Source organism: Phoxinus phoxinus, assembly GCF_949152265.1.
Source record: "Phoxinus phoxinus genome assembly, chromosome: 7".
NCBI classification, from domain to species: Eukaryota; Metazoa; Chordata; class Actinopteri; order Cypriniformes; family Leuciscidae; genus Phoxinus; species Phoxinus phoxinus.
In genome coordinates, this window is record NC_136882.1 from 876,484 (window position 1) to 895,000 (window position 18,517).

The following is an 18,517-nucleotide window of genomic DNA, read 5'->3' on the forward strand; positions in this document are numbered from 1 at the left end:
GGTTCTGGTAAGAACTCGAGCTGCTGCGTTTTGAACTAGCTGTAGTTTGTTTGTTAAGCGTGCAGGGCAGCCACCCAGTAGAGCATTACAATAATCTAGCCTTGAGCTCATGAACGCATGAACTAATTGTTCTGCATTATTCATTGAGAGCATATGACGTAATTTAGATATATTTTTAAGATGGAAAAATGCGGTTTTACAGATACTAGACACGTGACTTTCAAATGAAAGATTGGTATCAAACAGGTGTGTGTGTGTGTGTGTGTGTCTGCTGAGGTCCTTCTCCACCAGTGATTGTGTGTGTGTGTGTGTGTGTGTGTGTGTGTGTGTGTGTGTGTGTGTGTGTGTGTGTGTGTGTGTGTGTTAATCAGTGTGAGTCCACAGCAGGAGACTCGGGGCGAGGTGACTGATATATCCCTGCTGTGGTCCTTCTCCACCTGTGATTGTGTGTGTGTGTGTGTGTGTGTCTGCTGAGGTCCTTCTCCCCCTGTGATTGGCACTGAAGCACAATCAAACTCCAGCTGCTTCTGGGACTTAAACTGATTAAACTAAACCTCTGTCTGGCTTCACGCAAGCATGAACATGAAGTACACCTTCTGTACCTGCAAACACTTCACCAGTGAGAAGACCTGTGGGACTTGTGCGGATGCTTCTATCCAGAGCATTGGGCCTGGCAGTCACGGTACGTGTTGTATTAGTTGTATGCATTCCCTGGGAATCAAAGCTGTCATCATGATGCTCTTGGATTGATGGCCATTACTTTCTGACAGAGCCGTTCTCTCTTACAGTGCTGAACAATTCTAATCTCTGCGAGTCTCACAGACTCTGGATTACTTCAGCAACCCTCCTGTGGTCTTCTTAAGAGTCACTTGTTGAAGACAAAATAACTCTTGAGGATGGGACTTGTAAATCGTACCTCCCCAACACTAAAACAGGCTTAAATGACCAACGTTGTCTCCACATTTCAAACAGCATCTCCCAAACTCCATCATATATGTTGTAAAAAGACTTTAAACACACCGCACAAGTATTTAGCCGTCATCCTTCCCTCGCGGGTCAAAATGACCCGAAGCCCTAAAATTATTCTTCTTTTTTTGTCAGAAAGCTTATTTCATTTCATTTTGATATTTTTAATGCATTTTTTGGGGGAGATTTTTTGTAATTTTGTATTTTATTTACCTTTAAATTACTACATTTGATCAATAAATAAGAATTTATGCACATTCCTCACATTCTTGAAACTTGAATTCAAAATAACTCACAATTCATGCATAACCCTTTTAATTCAGCTCAACATATCTTACATTGTGTGTCTTTGCCGACCTCTTGTGGAAAATAATAATGTAAGATGATATTTCATGAGTCTAGATGGGCTTGTATCTCTATATGGAGCAAATGAGCTGTTCCTCTGGGTCCTAAAGTCAGTTTCTCTTACGCATTCAGATACACATGTAAACATTATAAAATAATGTATGTGATAATCTATGTGAACTGAAGCATTCCTCGCATTCCATTCATTCCTAAGGGGGTCAAACGCGAGAGAAGGATTTGTTACTTTTTTTATTTCAACCACAAAAATCCTCGATTCCATAAAAAAAAAAGAAGAAAAAAAAAGAAAGTGTATTCGTGATTCAAGTGTGACAAAAGTCCTGGGGTCTTGGACATCAACATGATGAGGAAGATCACGATGAATCCGCCTGAAAGTCACAATTGTAAAAAAGAAAAAAGAAAAAAAAGAAAGTGAAACATGTTAAGCAAAGCCTTAAATTCATGATATTAACATCAACAATAATTACATCATTATTAACAGAAGAAGAAAAACATTCCTGATATCACCGGTGGAATTCAGTGCTAGATTGCTATGGCTGTCACAATACTAACATTTCAGCAGCAATACAAGAGAAATCTTTCTTTTCTCAAAACTGCAGCAAAAACTAACTTGCTAAACTCTTAACTGTTTAAGCACTCTGTTAAAACCTCGGGATAAACAAAGACACTAAAATTAGCGTAGACGCCATCCTTCTTATGATGAACCAAGAACATCAGGATTTATGGTAAGTGTCCCCGGTCCCGGCGCTCGCACCTCCCTATACCTAAAGGGCAGAATCACATGTTTATCCACTTTTATTGTGTATATCGGGTCTATAGTTAACCTACTCATAGCTGGACTATATCGGGTCTATAGTTAACCTACTCATAGCCGGACTATATCGGGTCTATAGTTAACCTACTCATAGCTGGACTATATCGGGTCTATAGTTAACCTACTCATAGCTGGACTATATCGGGTCTATAGTTAACCTACTCATAGCTGGACTATATCAGGTCTATAGCTAACCTACTCATAGCTGGACTATATCAGGTCTATAGCTAACCTACTCATAGCCGGACTATATCAGGTCTATAGTTAACCTACTCATAGCTGGACTATATCGGGTCTATAGTTAACCTACTCATAGCTGGACTATATCGGGTCTATAGTTAACCTACTCATAGCTGGACTATATCAGGTCTATAGCTAACCTACTCATAGCCGGACTATATCGGGTCTATAGTTAACCTACTCATAGCTGGACTATATCAGGTCTATAGTTAACCTACTCATAGCTGGACTATATCGGGTCTATAGTTAACCTACTCATAGCCGGACTATATCGGGTCTATAGTTAACCTACTCATAGCTGGACTATATCGGGTCTATAGCTAACCTACTCATAGCCGGACTATATCGGGTCTATAGTTAACCTACTCATAGCTGGACTATATCGGGTCTATAGTTAACCTACTCATAGCTGGACTATATCGGGTCTATAGTTAACCTACTCATAGCTGGACTATATCGGGTCTATAGTTAAGCTACTCATAGCTGGACTATATCAGGTCTATAGTTAACCTACTCATAGCTGGACTATATCGGATCTATAGTTAACCTACTCATAGCTGGACTATATCGGGTCTATAGCTAACCTACTCATAGCTTGACTATATCGGGTCTATAGTTAACCTACTCATAGCTGGACTATATCGGGTCTATAGTTAACCTACTCATAGCTGGACTATATCAGGTCTATAGTTAACCTACTCATAGCTGGACTATATCAGGTCTATAGTTAACCTACTCATAGCTGGACTATATCAGGTCTATAGTTAACCTACTCATAGCTGGACTATATTGGGTCTATAGTTAACCTACTCATAGCTGGACTATATCAGGTCTATAGTTAACCTACTCATAGCTGGACTATATCAGGTCTATAGTTAACCTACTCATAGCTGGACTATATCGGGTCTATAGTTAACCTACTCATAGCTGGACTATATCGGGTCTATAGTTAACCTACTCATAGCCGGACTATATCAGGTCTATAGTTAACCTACTCATAGCTGGACTATATCAGGTCTATAGTTAACCTACTCATAGCTGGACTATATCGGGTCTATAGTTAACCTACTCATAGCTGGACTATATCAGGTCTATAGTTAACCTACTCATAGCTGGACTATATCGGGTCTATAGTTAAGCTACTCATAGCTGGACTATATCGGGTCTATAGTTAACCTACTCATAGCTGGACTATATCAGGTCTATAGTTAACCTACTCATAGCTGGACTATATCGGGTCTATAGTTAACCTACTCATAGCTGGACTATATCGGGTCTATAGTTAACTTACTCATAGCTGGACTATATCGGGTCTATAGTTAAGCTACTCATAGCTGGACTATATCAGGTCTATAGTTAACCTACTCATAGCTGGACTATATCGGGTCTATAGTTAACCTACTCATAGCTGGACTATATCGGGTCTATAGCTAACCTACTCATAGCTGGGCTATATCGGGTCTATAGTTAACCTACTCATAGCTGGACTATATCGGGTCTATAGTTAACCTACTCATAGCTGGACTATATCAGGTCTATAGCTAACCTACTCATAGCCGGACTATATCGGGTCTATAGTTAACCTACTCATAGCTGGACTATATCAGGTCTATAGTTAACCTACTCATAGCTGGACTATATCGGGTCTATAGTTAACCTACTCATAGCCGGACTATATCGGTTCTATAGTTAACCTACTCATAGCTGGACTATATCGGGTCTATAGCTAACCTACTCATAGCCGGACTATATCGGGTCTATAGTTAACCTACTCATAGCTGGACTATATCGGGTCTATAGTTAACCTACTCATAGCTGGACTATATCGGGTCTATAGTTAACCTACTCATAGCTGGACTATATCGGGTCTATAGTTAACCTACTCATAGCTGGACTATATCGGGGCTATAGTTAACCTACTCATAGCTGGACTATATCGGGTCTATAGTTAACCTACTCACAGCTGGACTATATCGGGTCTATAGTTAACCTACTCATAGCTGGACTATATCGGGTCTATAGTTAACCTACTCAAAGCTGGACAATATCAGGTCTATAGTTAACCTACTCATAGTCGGACTATGTCGGGTCTATAGCTAACCTACTCATAGCCGGACTATATCGGGTCTATATTGGGTATATAGCTGGACTATATCGGGTCTATAGTTAACCTACTCATAGCTGGACTATATCAGGTCTATAGTTAACCTACTCATAGCTGGACTATATCGGGTCTATAGTTAACCTACTCATAGCTGGACTATATCAGGTCTATAGTTAACCTACTCATAGCTGGACTATACCGGGTCTATAGTTAACCTACTCATAGCCGGACTATATCGGGTCTATAGTTAACATACTCATAGCTGGACTATATCGGGTCTATAGTTAACCTACTCATAGCTGGACTATATCGGGTCTATAGCTAACCTACTCATAGCTGGACTATATCGGGTCTATAGTTAACTGTCACGATCCATACGCAGGAAACACAAAGATCCAATTGCAGTAAAGAGTTTTAATGGGGAAATCCGTACTCACAAACAGTCCAGGCAGGGGTCAAAACCATAAGATCAATCCAAACATAAAACAAGAACAGACAAGAAACCAGGACTCCGAAATGGCGTGATAATAGATAAGGACTCCGTGACACATACTAAAACAGACAGGGTATATATACACAGGGAATAGACAATGATAATGGGGAAATGGCTGAGTGCAATGATCAGTGATTAGGAAACGGCCGAGTGCAATGAGAAGACAAGGATCGTGGGAAATGTAGTTCACTAGTGTGATGGACACCGTGAGGAAGGAGGACATCTAGTGGTGACCCAAGGAACATAAACCAGACACTGTGACATAACCCCCCCTCTACGGAGCGGCTACCAGACGCTCCAAGACCCACACAAAACAAACAAAACAAAAGTCCAGGCGGGAGGTGGAATGGTGGAGGATCAGGGGGAGGGATGGAGGGCCAGGACCATGAAGGGGAACAGGAACAGGGGATGACAACTTAATCGGCGGCCGTGGCGAAGCAGACAGTCCATCGGGCGGCCAGGGCGGAGACGACAGTCCATCTGGCGGCCAGGACGGAGAGGACCCCTCGGGCGGCCACGGCGGTGAAGACCCCTCGGGCGGCCACGGCGGTGAAGACCCCTCGGGCGGCCACGGCTGAGACGACCCCTCGGGTGGCCATGGCGGAGACGACCAGGGTGAAGCCGACCACTCGGGCGGCCATGGCGGTGAAGACCAAGGCGGAACAGAGACAGACCCTGGCTCAGTAACTGCAAAAGACGCCACCGGCTCAGGAACTGCAACAGACGCCACCGGCTCAGGAACTGCAACAGACACCACCGGCTCAGGAACTGCAACAGACGCCACCGGCTCAGGAACTGCAACAGACGCCACCGGCTCAGGAACTGCAACAGACGCCACCGGCTCAGGAACTGCAACAGACGCCACCGGCTCAGGAACTGCAACAGACGCCACCGGCTCAGGAACTGCAACAGACACCACCGGCTCCGGAACTGCAACAGACACCACCGGCTCAGGAACTGCAACCGACGCCACCGGCTCAGGAACTGCAACAGACGCCACCGGCTCAGGAACTGCAACAGACACCACCGGCTCCGGAACTGCAACCGACGCCACCGGCTCAGGAACTGCAACCGACGCCACCGGCTCAGGAACAGCAACAGACACCGGCTCGGGAACTGGCTTGACGTAAAGCTCAGGCTCGGCAGACGTGACGTGAAATCCAGGCTCGGCAGACGTGTGTCCCCTCCATGCATGCAGTACTGCCAATGTATAGAAAAGGAAAACAGCCCTCTTGGCCATGGCAGGACTTACGGGAACAGCGTCTGGCACAGGAACCGTCTCTGCATCGGCAGACGTGACGTGGACAGTCTCTGGAACGGCCGACGTGACGTGGACAGTCTCTGGAACGGCCGACGTGACGTGGACAGTCTCTGGAACGGCCGACGTGACGTGGACAGTCTCTGGAACGGCAGACGTGCTGTGCCTCCTCCATGCATGCAGTACCGCCACCGCATAGAAGAGGAAGACCGCTCTCTTGGCCGTGGCAGGACTGATGGTGGGCGGCTCCGAGACAATCTCAGGGACGACAGCGGGCTGCTCGGAGGGGACGGCCTCCGGGACGACAGCGGGCTGCTCGGAGGGGACGGCCTCCGGGACGACAGCGGGCTGCTCGGAGGGGACGGCCTCCGGGACGACAGCGGGCTGCTCGGAGGGGACGGCCTCCGGGTCCTTGGGGAGGCTGAAGGTCTTCCTCCTCCGCCGTTTCTGACGAAAATGTGCCGGTTCCGGACTGGACGGGCACCACGGCGAACAGAGCTCTGGACTGGGCGAAATCAGCGGAGGGTGGAACTCTGGGCTGGATCTCACCAACCCAGGGCCGAAGGGGGGCCAAGGTGGAGGGTGGTGTTGGCCTTGTTCTCGACCACCTCCTCCTCCTCTGTGACCTCCCCGGGTCCCACGAAAAATAACCAGACGGGTCCCCTTAAAACAATCCCTCCTCTCCCGCTCGATGGCTGGGGAAGAGAAGCTGGAACTCATACTGCTGGATCTAGGCTTGACGGAGTCCTTCTGTCACGATCCATACGCAGGAAACACAAAGATCCAATTGCAGTAAAGAGTTTTAATGGGGAAATCCGTACTCACAAACAGTCCAGGCAGGGGTCAAAACCATAAGATCAATCCAAACATAAAACAAGAACAGACAAGAAACCAGGACTCCGAAATGGCGTGATAATAGATAAGGACTCCGTGACACATACTAAAACAGACAGGGTATATATACACAGGGAATAGACAATGATAATGGGGAAATGGCTGAGTGCAATGATCAGTGATTAGGAAACGGCCGAGTGCAATGAGAAGACAAGGATCGTGGGAAATGTAGTTCACTAGTGTGATGGACACCGTGAGGAAGGAGGACATCTAGTGGTGACCCAAGGAACATAAACCAGACACTGTGACATTAACCTACTCATAGCTGGACTATATCGGGTCTATAGTTAACCTAGTCATAGCTGGACTAAATCGGGTATATAGTTAACCTACTCATAGCTGGACTATATCGGGTCTATAGTTAACCTACTCATAGCTGGACTATATCGGGTCTATAGTTAACCTAGTCATAGCTGGACTAAATCGGGTCTATAGTTAACCTACTCATAGCTGGACTATATCAGGTCTATAGTTAACCTACTCATAGCTGGACTATATCGGGTCTATAGTTAACCTACTCATAGCTGGACTATATCAGGTCTATAGTTAACCTACTCATAGCTGGACTATATCGGGTATATAGTTAACCTACTCATAGCTGGACTATATCGGGTCTATAGTTAACCTACTCATAGCTGGACTAAATCGGGTCTATAGTTAACCTACTCATAGCTGGACTATATCAGGTCTATAGTTAACCTACTCATAGCTGGACTATATCAGGTCTATAGTTAACCTACTCATAGCTGGACTATATCGGGTATATAGTTAACCTACTCATAGCTGGACTATATCGGGTCTATAGTTAACCTACTCATAGCTGGACTAAATCGGGTCTATAGTTAACCTACTCATAGCTGGACTATATCGGGTCTATAGTTAACCTACTCATAGCTGGACTAAATCGGGTCTATAGTCAACCTACTCATAGCTGGACTATATCAGGTCTATAGTTAACCTACTAATAGCTGGACTATATCGGGTCTATAGTTAACCTACTCATAGCTGGACTATATCAGGTCTATAGTTAACCTACTCATAGCTGGACTATATCGGGTCTATAGTTAACCTACTCATAGCTGGACTATATCAGGTCTATAGTTAACCTACTCACAGCTGGACTATATCAGGTCTATAGTTAACCTACTCATAGCTGGACTATATCAGGTCTATAGTTAACCTACTCATTGCTGGACTATATCGGGTCTATAGTTAACCTACTCATAGCTGGACTATACCGGGTCTATAGTTAACCTACTCATAACTGGACTATATCGGGTCTATAGTTAACCTACTCATAGCTGGACTATAACAGGTCTATAGTTAACCTACTCATAGCTGGACTATACCGGGTCTATAGTTAACCTACTCATAGCTGGACTATATCGGGTCTATAGTTAACCTACTCATATCCGGACTATATCGGGTCTATAGTTAACCTACTCATAGCTGGACTATATCGGGTCTATAGTTAACCTACTCATTGGACTATATCAAGTCTATAGTTAACCTACTCATAGCTGGACTAAATCGGGTCTATAGTTAACCTACTCATAGCTGGACTATATCAGGTCTATAGTTAACCTACTCATAGCCGGACTATATCGGGTCTATAGTTAACCTACTCATTGGACTATATCAAGTCTATAGTTAACCTACTCATAGCTGGACTATATCAGGTCTATAGTTAAGCTACTCATAGCTGGACTATATCGGGTCTATAGTTAACCTACTCATAGCTGGACTATATCAGGTCTATAGTTAACCTACTCATAGCTGGACTATACCGGGTCTATAGTTAACCTACTCATAGCTGGACTATATCGGGTATATAGTTAACCTACTCATAGCTGGACTATATCGGGTCTATAGTTAACCTACTCATAGCTGGGCTATATCGGGTCTATAGTTAACCTAGTCATAGCTGGACTATATCTGGTCTATAGTTAACCTAGTCATTGGACTATATCAAGTCTATAGTTAATCTACTCATAGCTGGACTAAATCGGGTCTATAGTTAACCTACTCATAGCTGGACTATATCAGGTCTATAGTTAACCTACTCATAGCTGGACTATATCGGGTCTATAGTTAACCTACTCATAGCTGGACTATATCAGGTCTATAGTTAACCTACTCATAGCTGGACTATATCGGGTCTATAGTTAACCTACTCATAGCTGGACTATATCAGGTCTATAGTTAACCTACTCATAGCTGGACTATATCGGGTCTATAGTTAACCTACTCATAGCTGGACTATATCAGGTCTATAGTTAACCTACTCATAGCTGGACTATATCGGGTCTATAGTTAACCTACTCATAGCTGGACTATATCAGGTCTATAGTTAACCTACTCATAGCTGGACTATATCAGGTCTATAGTTAACCTACTCATAGCTGGACTATATCGGGTCTATAGTTAACCTACTCATAGCTGGACTATATCGGGTCTATAGTTAACCTACTCATAGCTGGACTATATCAGGTCTATAGTTAACCTACTCATAGCTGGACTATATCGGGTCTATAGTTAACCTACTCATAGCTGGACTATATCGGGTCTATAGTTAACCTACTCATAGCTGGACTATATCGGGTCTATAGTTAACCTACTCATAGCTGGACTATATCTGGTCTATAGTTAACCTACTCATAGCTGGACTATATCGGGTCTATAGTTAACCTACTCATAGCTGGACTATATCGGGTCTATAGCTAACCTACTCATAGCCGGACTATATCAGGTCTATAGTTAACCTACTCATAGCTGCACTATATCGGGTCTATAGTTAACCTAGTCATAGCTGGACTATATCAGGTCTATAGTTAACCTACTCATAGCTGGACTATATCGGGTCTATAGTTAACCTACTCATAGCTGGACTATATCGGGTCTATAGTTAACCTACTCATAGCTGGACTATATCGGGTCTATAGTTAACCTACTCATAGCTGGACTATATCGGGTCTATAGTTAACCTACTCATAGCTGGACTATATCGGGTCTATAGTTAACCTACTCATAGCTGGACTATATCTGGTCTATAGTTAACCTACTCATAGCTGGACTATATCGGGTCTATAGTTAACCTACTCATAGCTGGACTATATCGGGTCTATAGTTAACCTACTCATAGCTGGACTATATCGGGTCTATAGTTAACCTACTCATAGCTGGACTATATCGGGTCTATAGTTAACCTACTCATAGCTGGACTATATCGGGTCTATAGTTAACCTACTCATAGCTGGACTATATCGGGTCTATAGTTAACCTACTCATAGCTGGACTATATCGGGTCTATAGTTAACCTACTCATAGCTGGACTATATCGGGTCTATAGTTAACCTACTCATAGCTGGACTATATCGGGTCTATAGTTAACCTACTCATAGCTGGACTATATCGGGTCTATAGTTAACCTACTCATAGCTGGACTATATCGGGTCTATAGTTAACCTACTCATTGGACTATATCGGGTCTATAGCTAACCTACTCATAGCTGGACTATATCGGGTCTATAGCTAACCTACTCATAGCTGGACTATATCGGGTCTATAGCTAACCTACTCATAGCTGGACTATATCGGGTCTATAGCTAACCTACTCATAGCTGGACTATATCGGGTCTATAGCTAACCTACTCATAGCTGGACTATATCGGGTCTATAGCTAACCTACTCATAGCCGGACTATATCAGGTCTATAGTTAACCTACTCATAGCTGGACTATATCAGGTCTATAGTTAACCTACTCATAGCTGGACTATATCGGGTCTATAGCTAACCTACTCATAGCTGGACTATATCGGGTCTATAGCTAACCTACTCATAGCCGGACTATATCAGGTCTATAGTTAACCTACTCATAGCTGGACTATATCAGGTCTATAGTTAACCTACTCATAGCTGGACTATATCAGGTCTATAGTTAACCTACTCATAGCTGGACTATATCAGGTCTATAGTTAACCTACTCATAGCTGGACTATATCAGGTCTATAGTTAACCTACTCATAGCTGGACTATATCGGGTCTATAGCTAACCTACTCATAGCTGGACTATATCAGGTCTATAGCTAACCTACTCATAGCCGGACTATATCAGGTCTATAGTTAACCTACTCATAGCTGGACTATATCAGGTCTATAGTTAACCTACTCATAGCTGGACTATATCAGGTCTATAGTTAACCTACTCATAGCTGGACTATATCAGGTCTATAGTTAACCTACTCATAGCTGGACTATATCAGGTCTATAGTTAACCTACTCATAGCTGGACTATATCAGGTCTATAGTTAACCTACTCATAGCTGGACTATATCAGGTCTATAGTTAACCTAGACGGTGAAATGATGATTGCTTGCTGGGACAGAGCCTTTGAAATATCCAGATGCACAATCAAATGAAATAAGCAAACTATTGATATGAAGCATTGCTATAATTTAAAAGACAATGATTATTCAGTAATGTGGATTAAACTGCACTGAATTGAAAGCAAAAGTTGATCTGTACAATGACACTATTGTGTTTTCAGAGCTGCTTTACAGCAGAATGAGAATTTGTCTCATATTTGATTAAGTTTGCATCATTGATTCTGTTATTTTCCTGTTTATGAACTAATCTGTACTGTATAAAGTGCCACAGAAATAAAGCAGACTTGACTTGATTAAACGAATCCCCTTGGCTTTGGTCAGAACTACACACTTTATACGCATAGACTTTGGTAGTTGGAAGTCTTGATCGCGTCAGAAAAAAATGACAGTGTTTTTCCCCGTCAGCTCTGATTCATAGAGGAGCTGAAGCAGGAAGAAAATAATCAGATAAATAAGAGTCAGTGGTCAGTGACAGCAGATCTATCTGTCCGCCTCCACACAACTGCTAATATCGCCTCGCTCGATCTGTCTACGCCCCTGCTTCACTCCTGAGTCCCGAACGCCAGCGCTCTGAAACACCGGCCGAGAGCGACTGCTGTGACAGCAGTGTGTTAGCAGGATAGATGAGCCACACACACACACACACACACACACACACACACACACACACACACACACACACACACACACACACACACACACACACACACACACACACACACACACACACACACACACTTCTCCGTAAACCAGCCTGATGGCCGAAAGGTAATAGCAACTGTCAGATAAATGCCCAACACACCAGTTCATCACTACAGTTTCTTTGGCGTTGGTGGATTTGTTAGTTTTCTGCTTTACAAGTTTTACAACGCCAATTTCACACCGTCATTAAATCTCAACGTCATTTCTCTTCTACAAACAGGGCAGTCGCGAATATGACGTGTGTAATGGCAGCATAAATAAGACACCGCTTCCCCCAACGCTTTGCTCGCTGTGTGTGTGTGTGTGTGTGTGTGTGTGTGTGTGTGAGTGATCTGTGTGAGGAAGATCTGCAAGGTCTGTGCAAACACAACTGCTGCAGTCATTCTTTGAAGAACTTCCTACAATTATTTGCTTCATTTGCAATGTTGTTATTTAACTATTAAATGTAGTAGTTTGCAACACATTTGTGTTTGCATATATGTATGATATTAAGAACATTACACGTCTTATCTCCAGTTATTAATTGCTATTGGAAATATGCACATTAGTAGGGGTGAGAGGGGCACAAACTAACGCGGGGCTAGTTGTCACACACTTGTTTTAAATACTTCCACACATGCTAGTGTGACGAAACTTACTGTATTTACTAGTTGCCATATCAACACTATATAGAGGAAAAATTGAGCCAAAATTCTGAAATCTTTGGAAGATATCCTTGAACATTTATTTAACCATAGAAAAAGTAAATTTCTCACTGAAGTAAATTTTTCATCTCTGTTTATTTTGTTTATTTAAAATGAGACAAATCTGATATTATTTTCTTATCTTATATCTGTGATTTAACAGTTGATATAGTTCTTTAATGATCTAACAGCAGAAACACTTGCCGGGTTTAAACCCCAGGTGCTCAGGAGGGGCATGTTGTCACACTGCGTTACAATGAGCCTCTATTCTATTCTATTCTATTCTATTCTATTCTATTCTATTCTATTCTATACTTTTATGAATACTATTGAGAAACCATGAGAAAAGGTGAATAAAGACTGAGAGTCGATGTTCAGAAAATTATTCATTATTATTATATTTTGAACTATGCTGTGTAGCCGTTTTCCAATGTGTTTGTTGTCAAACTTAAAAATTAGTATATTTTTAATTATTAAAAAATGCCCTTATTTTATATAAAAAAAATGTTTAGTTTGTCTTTCATATTTTCTTAGATCAGATGACATTTTAATCCGTCATATGGTCATGTTAAAATGTGCTCCTATGGGGCATGTTGTCACATTTCACTTCCATTCTTCCAGGGACATAATTGTTCTAGACATGTACACAACTAATAATACTCTGAACCCTAAGTAGGTTTCCACAAACTGATAAAGTCCAGGCTTTCTGGTGTCCCTCACTGCAGGACAGGCCGCGTCGGCCTCTATAAAGAGCCACTGACTTGATTAAAGTCGATATGAATGACGTTTATGGAGACCGGAGATGTTGTGACTGCAGGTGGTGAGCAGATGCTCTTCTCTTTCCCGCTGACCAGCACAACACAATCGTTGAGCTTTATTTATTCCATTGATCACGCAGCCACAGCACAGTGATGTTAATCCAGCCAATCAACACGTTTACATGTGCACAACTAATGTGATCATTAACAATAACCAAAGGACTTAAACGCAGTAACATATTTACATGACCAGAGCAAACCTCTTCACTCCTGTTTACACGCAATTTTCATTATTCTGAAGTCGCTAAGAATTGTAGTTGTTTTTACCGCCATTATTTACACACCTAATGCCTGGGATATATGATGATAGAGTAAAGTTTGTTACTGACCACTGTTTTAATCTACTTGTGTCAAATGCAAAACAGATTTCTATGAATGCACTGAATTTTTCTGCTAAAAATCCTTAATTTATGTCTTCATTCCGATGTTTCCATCAATATACTGCATTATATTCATGTCGCTCAATATTGTCAACATGAACTCCGTTTCTTCAGCAACCCAAAGATGCGATGCCTTCTCTCCCGCTGTGTTTATGAATCTGCACATGAAAACATCATTTGTGTTCGTCACAAGCACACGCACACTCAGTCAGACTGGAACATTGCCATTGAAGCGTTTACATGCCTGTTTATTGATTAATATTAGCATATTTTACTATGATTATGGTTACTACGATTATGCTCTTAATCGAATCAATTTGATCTAAGCATTGTGTTTAAATGAGATCAAGTTTAATCACAATATTGCCTGAATCTCAGAATAATCGCATTGGTCGATGAGAAGTACATCAAAGTGTGACTGTCAGCCAGACACATTCAACTCACAAATGTCAGTAAAAAGGTAATAATAAAGTGTGTGTTTGGATGTTTGTGAGCGAGGACATCCACAGCACTCACGTACAGAGGGACATATGAAGAGGATCAATCCAGAGGCCTGTCCATCACGGCCAACACTCATAGCAGCTCACACAACGCCATCATTCCTTCGCTTGATCCAGGAAATATATACGGCCGATATTACGTGTCAGTGAGCATCATTCATCTGCAGGAGAATCGCCACAGCCAATCACCCGTGACCTCAGCAAACATCATTCACACTCAAACACACTGTCAGCAGTCACGTCGAGTCCACCAATCACACCAAGGCATGAGTTAGGACCAATGCCAGACTAAATGACTTGTCAGATACACTCGAGCCACTAAACCGCACGCTGTTAAAGCCTCTGACGGACAGCCTGCGTTTACAACAGGGACTGAGACAGCAAAGTGCAGGAGAGAAGATGCAGACGTCACTATACATTTGCTTATTTGTCATGTGAACTGACAGGAGTCCAATTACCCACGATAGAGTACCAGCTGTGACGTAAAACATCTGTGTGTGTGTGTGTGTGTGTGTCACCGCACAGCACTCGTATTCGTTATTAACCTGATTTTAAATAACAGGGACTATTGGTTCTTTTGCAATGATGGCTCTTTTTTTAATGCAATACTGTCATGCAGCCAATCAGGAATACCCTAACAACACACTTTACAACACACTTTACAACACACTGTACAACACACTGTACAACACACTTTACAACACACTTTACCCCTGATTATATACAGCAGCGCAACACTGAGGACCTCGTCTAAATGAAGCATGGCGGAGGAAGAACACTGTGTAAAACTGCTGTTATTATGTTTTAACTTCACATCAGCAAGTGATCAATCTGAGCCGTGCTGAGACATGCAAAGAGAGCGTCCGGTTTAATTAAAGTCAGGCAGTGAGGTGGACGAGTCCAGTCCTGGTACACTTGCAGCACATGACCGGGAGAAACGGGGTTTCGCTCCATGTTTGCAAAGACTGTTGTTTAGAAGAACGAGCGAGAGCTGCAGAGCTCAAATAAAACAGTAGAGTCAGTCTCGAGTACTGTCAGTGTCCTCCGTTGTAGCGTCAGCATTACATGGTTCAGACGAGCACTTAGTCTGATGGGAACGCCACTGGCCATTTCAGCGTTCCAGGCTTTTCATCTGAAACATCTGAAGCATTTCAGCAAATGTACTTCTCATCAGAATCTGCCTTTCAGTTCCACCTCCGCCTTTGTTTGAGGCTTTAAAACAAGACGTAGTAGTTCTGGGTCAGTGGATGTACATTCAAGTCTTCTGCTTTTAAAGCCTTTTGCTCCTCGGGAGGAAATGTGGTTAATGTAGAAATGCCGCTGTTAGCGCTAACGCTGTCCTGGTGGCAGTAATGCTTTAACCGTTCAGAAGGTCTCAGTTCTACATGCTATAGATCCGGCAGACAAAATCTTACAATATAGCATGGCGAAAACAAGTCACTAGTTCTCTATTGAACACATCTATTCTCGTAATTAGGCATTGGTGGCATGTCGAGATGATAACTGATGTGGTGAAGTAATGCAGTGTAATAAGTGCTGCTAAACTCTCAGAATTGAGAATAAGCAGTTTCTCTCATTCAGCTGGACCGTGTTCAGACAGAGCTTATCGATAGTACAGCAACATCTTTAATCAGCGCCGTGGTAAAGGCATCCATCATGTGAAAAGCAGCAGTGTTGGTAGTTTATGTCTGCAGGACGAGGACGGATGCAGTCGTGGTGTGATGGAGCGCAGTATCAGGACTTTGTGATTGGATCAATATTACTAGTTTTGTTTTTGTCTGCTGTACTCAATAAGGTTTAATAGCCTTTCATCAACGCCTCTCCAGAAGTGTCTTCCTTTAACTCGTGTACCATGTAGAGTTTTAGCTCCAGTTTGTCCCGCAATCCAAAGACATGCAGCGTATGGCTGAACTGGAGACTGTGAATTGTCCGTAGGTGTGTGATGGACTGTTCATCCGTCCCGAGCGAGACGGCGAGATATAGAGTCCAGTGACCCGACAGAGGACAAGTGCTTTGGGAACAGATGGATATTATCCACACACTCTGTGGACGAGAAGCAGAGTAGCACTCATATTCTGATACCAGTTTCACCCACAAAAATGCACATATTGGTTTTTTTTCCCTTAAAGTCCCTCTGTAGTGAATAATTTTATCCCTTAAAATTAATCTTTGATCACCAAAATTACATATTTAAAGTTTTTTTTCCCTTCCCATTCCTTAAAATTTCTTCATGCCTTAAAATATATTGAATGTAACTAGATCAGACCAAAAACACTTCAAACTAAGGGCTATAAATTCAAAAGAAAATCAGTGAAAGAAACAAGAAACAGCTGTAGCGAATTAATCAAACAATGAACAATCATAGAAACCAATGCAGACAGAGGAAACAGGGACAGAAAACAATGAAAAACCACCCTCAATTCAACTCAGACAAACCATGACATTACCCTCCCCCTTTCAAAACGCCATTAACAAAGAAAACCCAACAGAGGAGGAGGAGGCGGAGCTTGCAGAAGTGAACTTGCAGAACCAATTTTGGCGGACGGAATCGCAAACTGGAAGTGTAGTTGGTCCTCGCCTGGCTCCAGGAAGAAAGTTTAACGGCCTTGGACTCGTTGTCACGATACACACGCGGGGAAGACAGATCCAAGTGCGGTATGTTTATTTAAATGTAATCCAAAATCGTAGTATCCAGGCAGGGGTCAAAATCCAAATAAGCAGTCCAACACAATAAACAAAACAAGAACAAACCAGGAAACAGACATCGGAAGTGTGGGGACATTAAACAAGGACTCCGTGTCAAACACTGAAACTGACAGGGTATATATACACAAGTGCTAAACGAGAAACAGCTGAACACAATGAACACTCAGTGACAGACAGGATCATGGGAAATGTAGTAACAGAGTGTAGGACACCGTGCGGGAAGAGGACCTCTAGTGGTTACCCAGGAACATGAACCAGACACCGTGACACTCGTTGAGAGTGAACCGCTTGCCAACAACAGCCGGTCTTTCAAGAGCGTCGCTATGGAATCGCCAGACTCCACGTCGCATCAGACAGCGTGTGCGGGAAGCGTGTGCGGGACCAACTACACTTTCCAGTTTGCGATTCCGTCCGCCAAAATTGGTCATCAGTGATGAAGAAGACTTGGTGCTGGACGGGAGCATCAGTGATGAAGAAGACTTGGTACTGGACGGGAGCATCAGTGATGAAGAAGACTTGGTGCTGGACGGGAGCATCAGTGATGAAGAAGACTTGGTGCTGGACGGGAGCATCAGTGATGAAGAAGACTTGGTGCTGGACGGGAGCATCAGTGATGAAGAAGACTTGGTGCTGGACGGGAGCATCAGTGATGAAGAAGACTTGGTGCTGGACGGGAGCATCAGTGATGAAGAAGACTTGGTGCTGGACGGGAGCATCAGTGATGAAGAAGACTTGGTGCTGGACGGGAGCATCAGTGATGAAGAAGACTTGGTGCTGGACGGGAGCATCAGTGATGAAGAAGACTTGGTGCTGGACGGGAGCATCAGTGATGAAGAAGACTTGGTGCTGGACGGGAGCATCAGTGATGAAGAAGACTTGGTGCTGGACGGGAGCATCAGTGATGCAGAAGACTTGGTGCTGGACGGGAGCATCAGTGATGAAGAAGACTTGGTACTGGACGGGAGCATCAGTGATGAAGAAGACTTGGTGCTGGACGGGAGCATCAGTGATGAAGAAGACTTGGTGCTGGACGGGAGCATCAGTGATGAAGAAGACTTGGTGCTGGACGGGAGCATCAGTGATGAAGAAGACTTGGTACTGGACGGGAGCATCAGTGATGAAGAAGACTTGGTGCTGGACGGGAGCATCAGTGATGAAGAAGACTTGGTGCTGGACGGGAGCATCAGTGATGAAGAAGACTTGGTGCTGG

The 18,517-nt window shown here is 43.3% G+C and overlaps 1 protein-coding gene across 1 annotated transcript in view; it reads right to left on the reverse strand.

The window, feature by feature from the left end:
• Positions 1–1,626: 1,626 nt before the first annotated feature.
• The window catches only part of LOC307001477 (high-affinity choline transporter 1), a 43,452-nt gene continuing 26,561 nt past the window's right edge, over positions 1,627–18,517 (reverse strand). The window contains exon 10 of the mRNA XM_079617998.1: positions 1,627–1,697. The gene's annotated coding sequence lies outside the window, so the exon portion shown is untranslated. The remainder of the gene's footprint in view (positions 1,698–18,517) is intronic.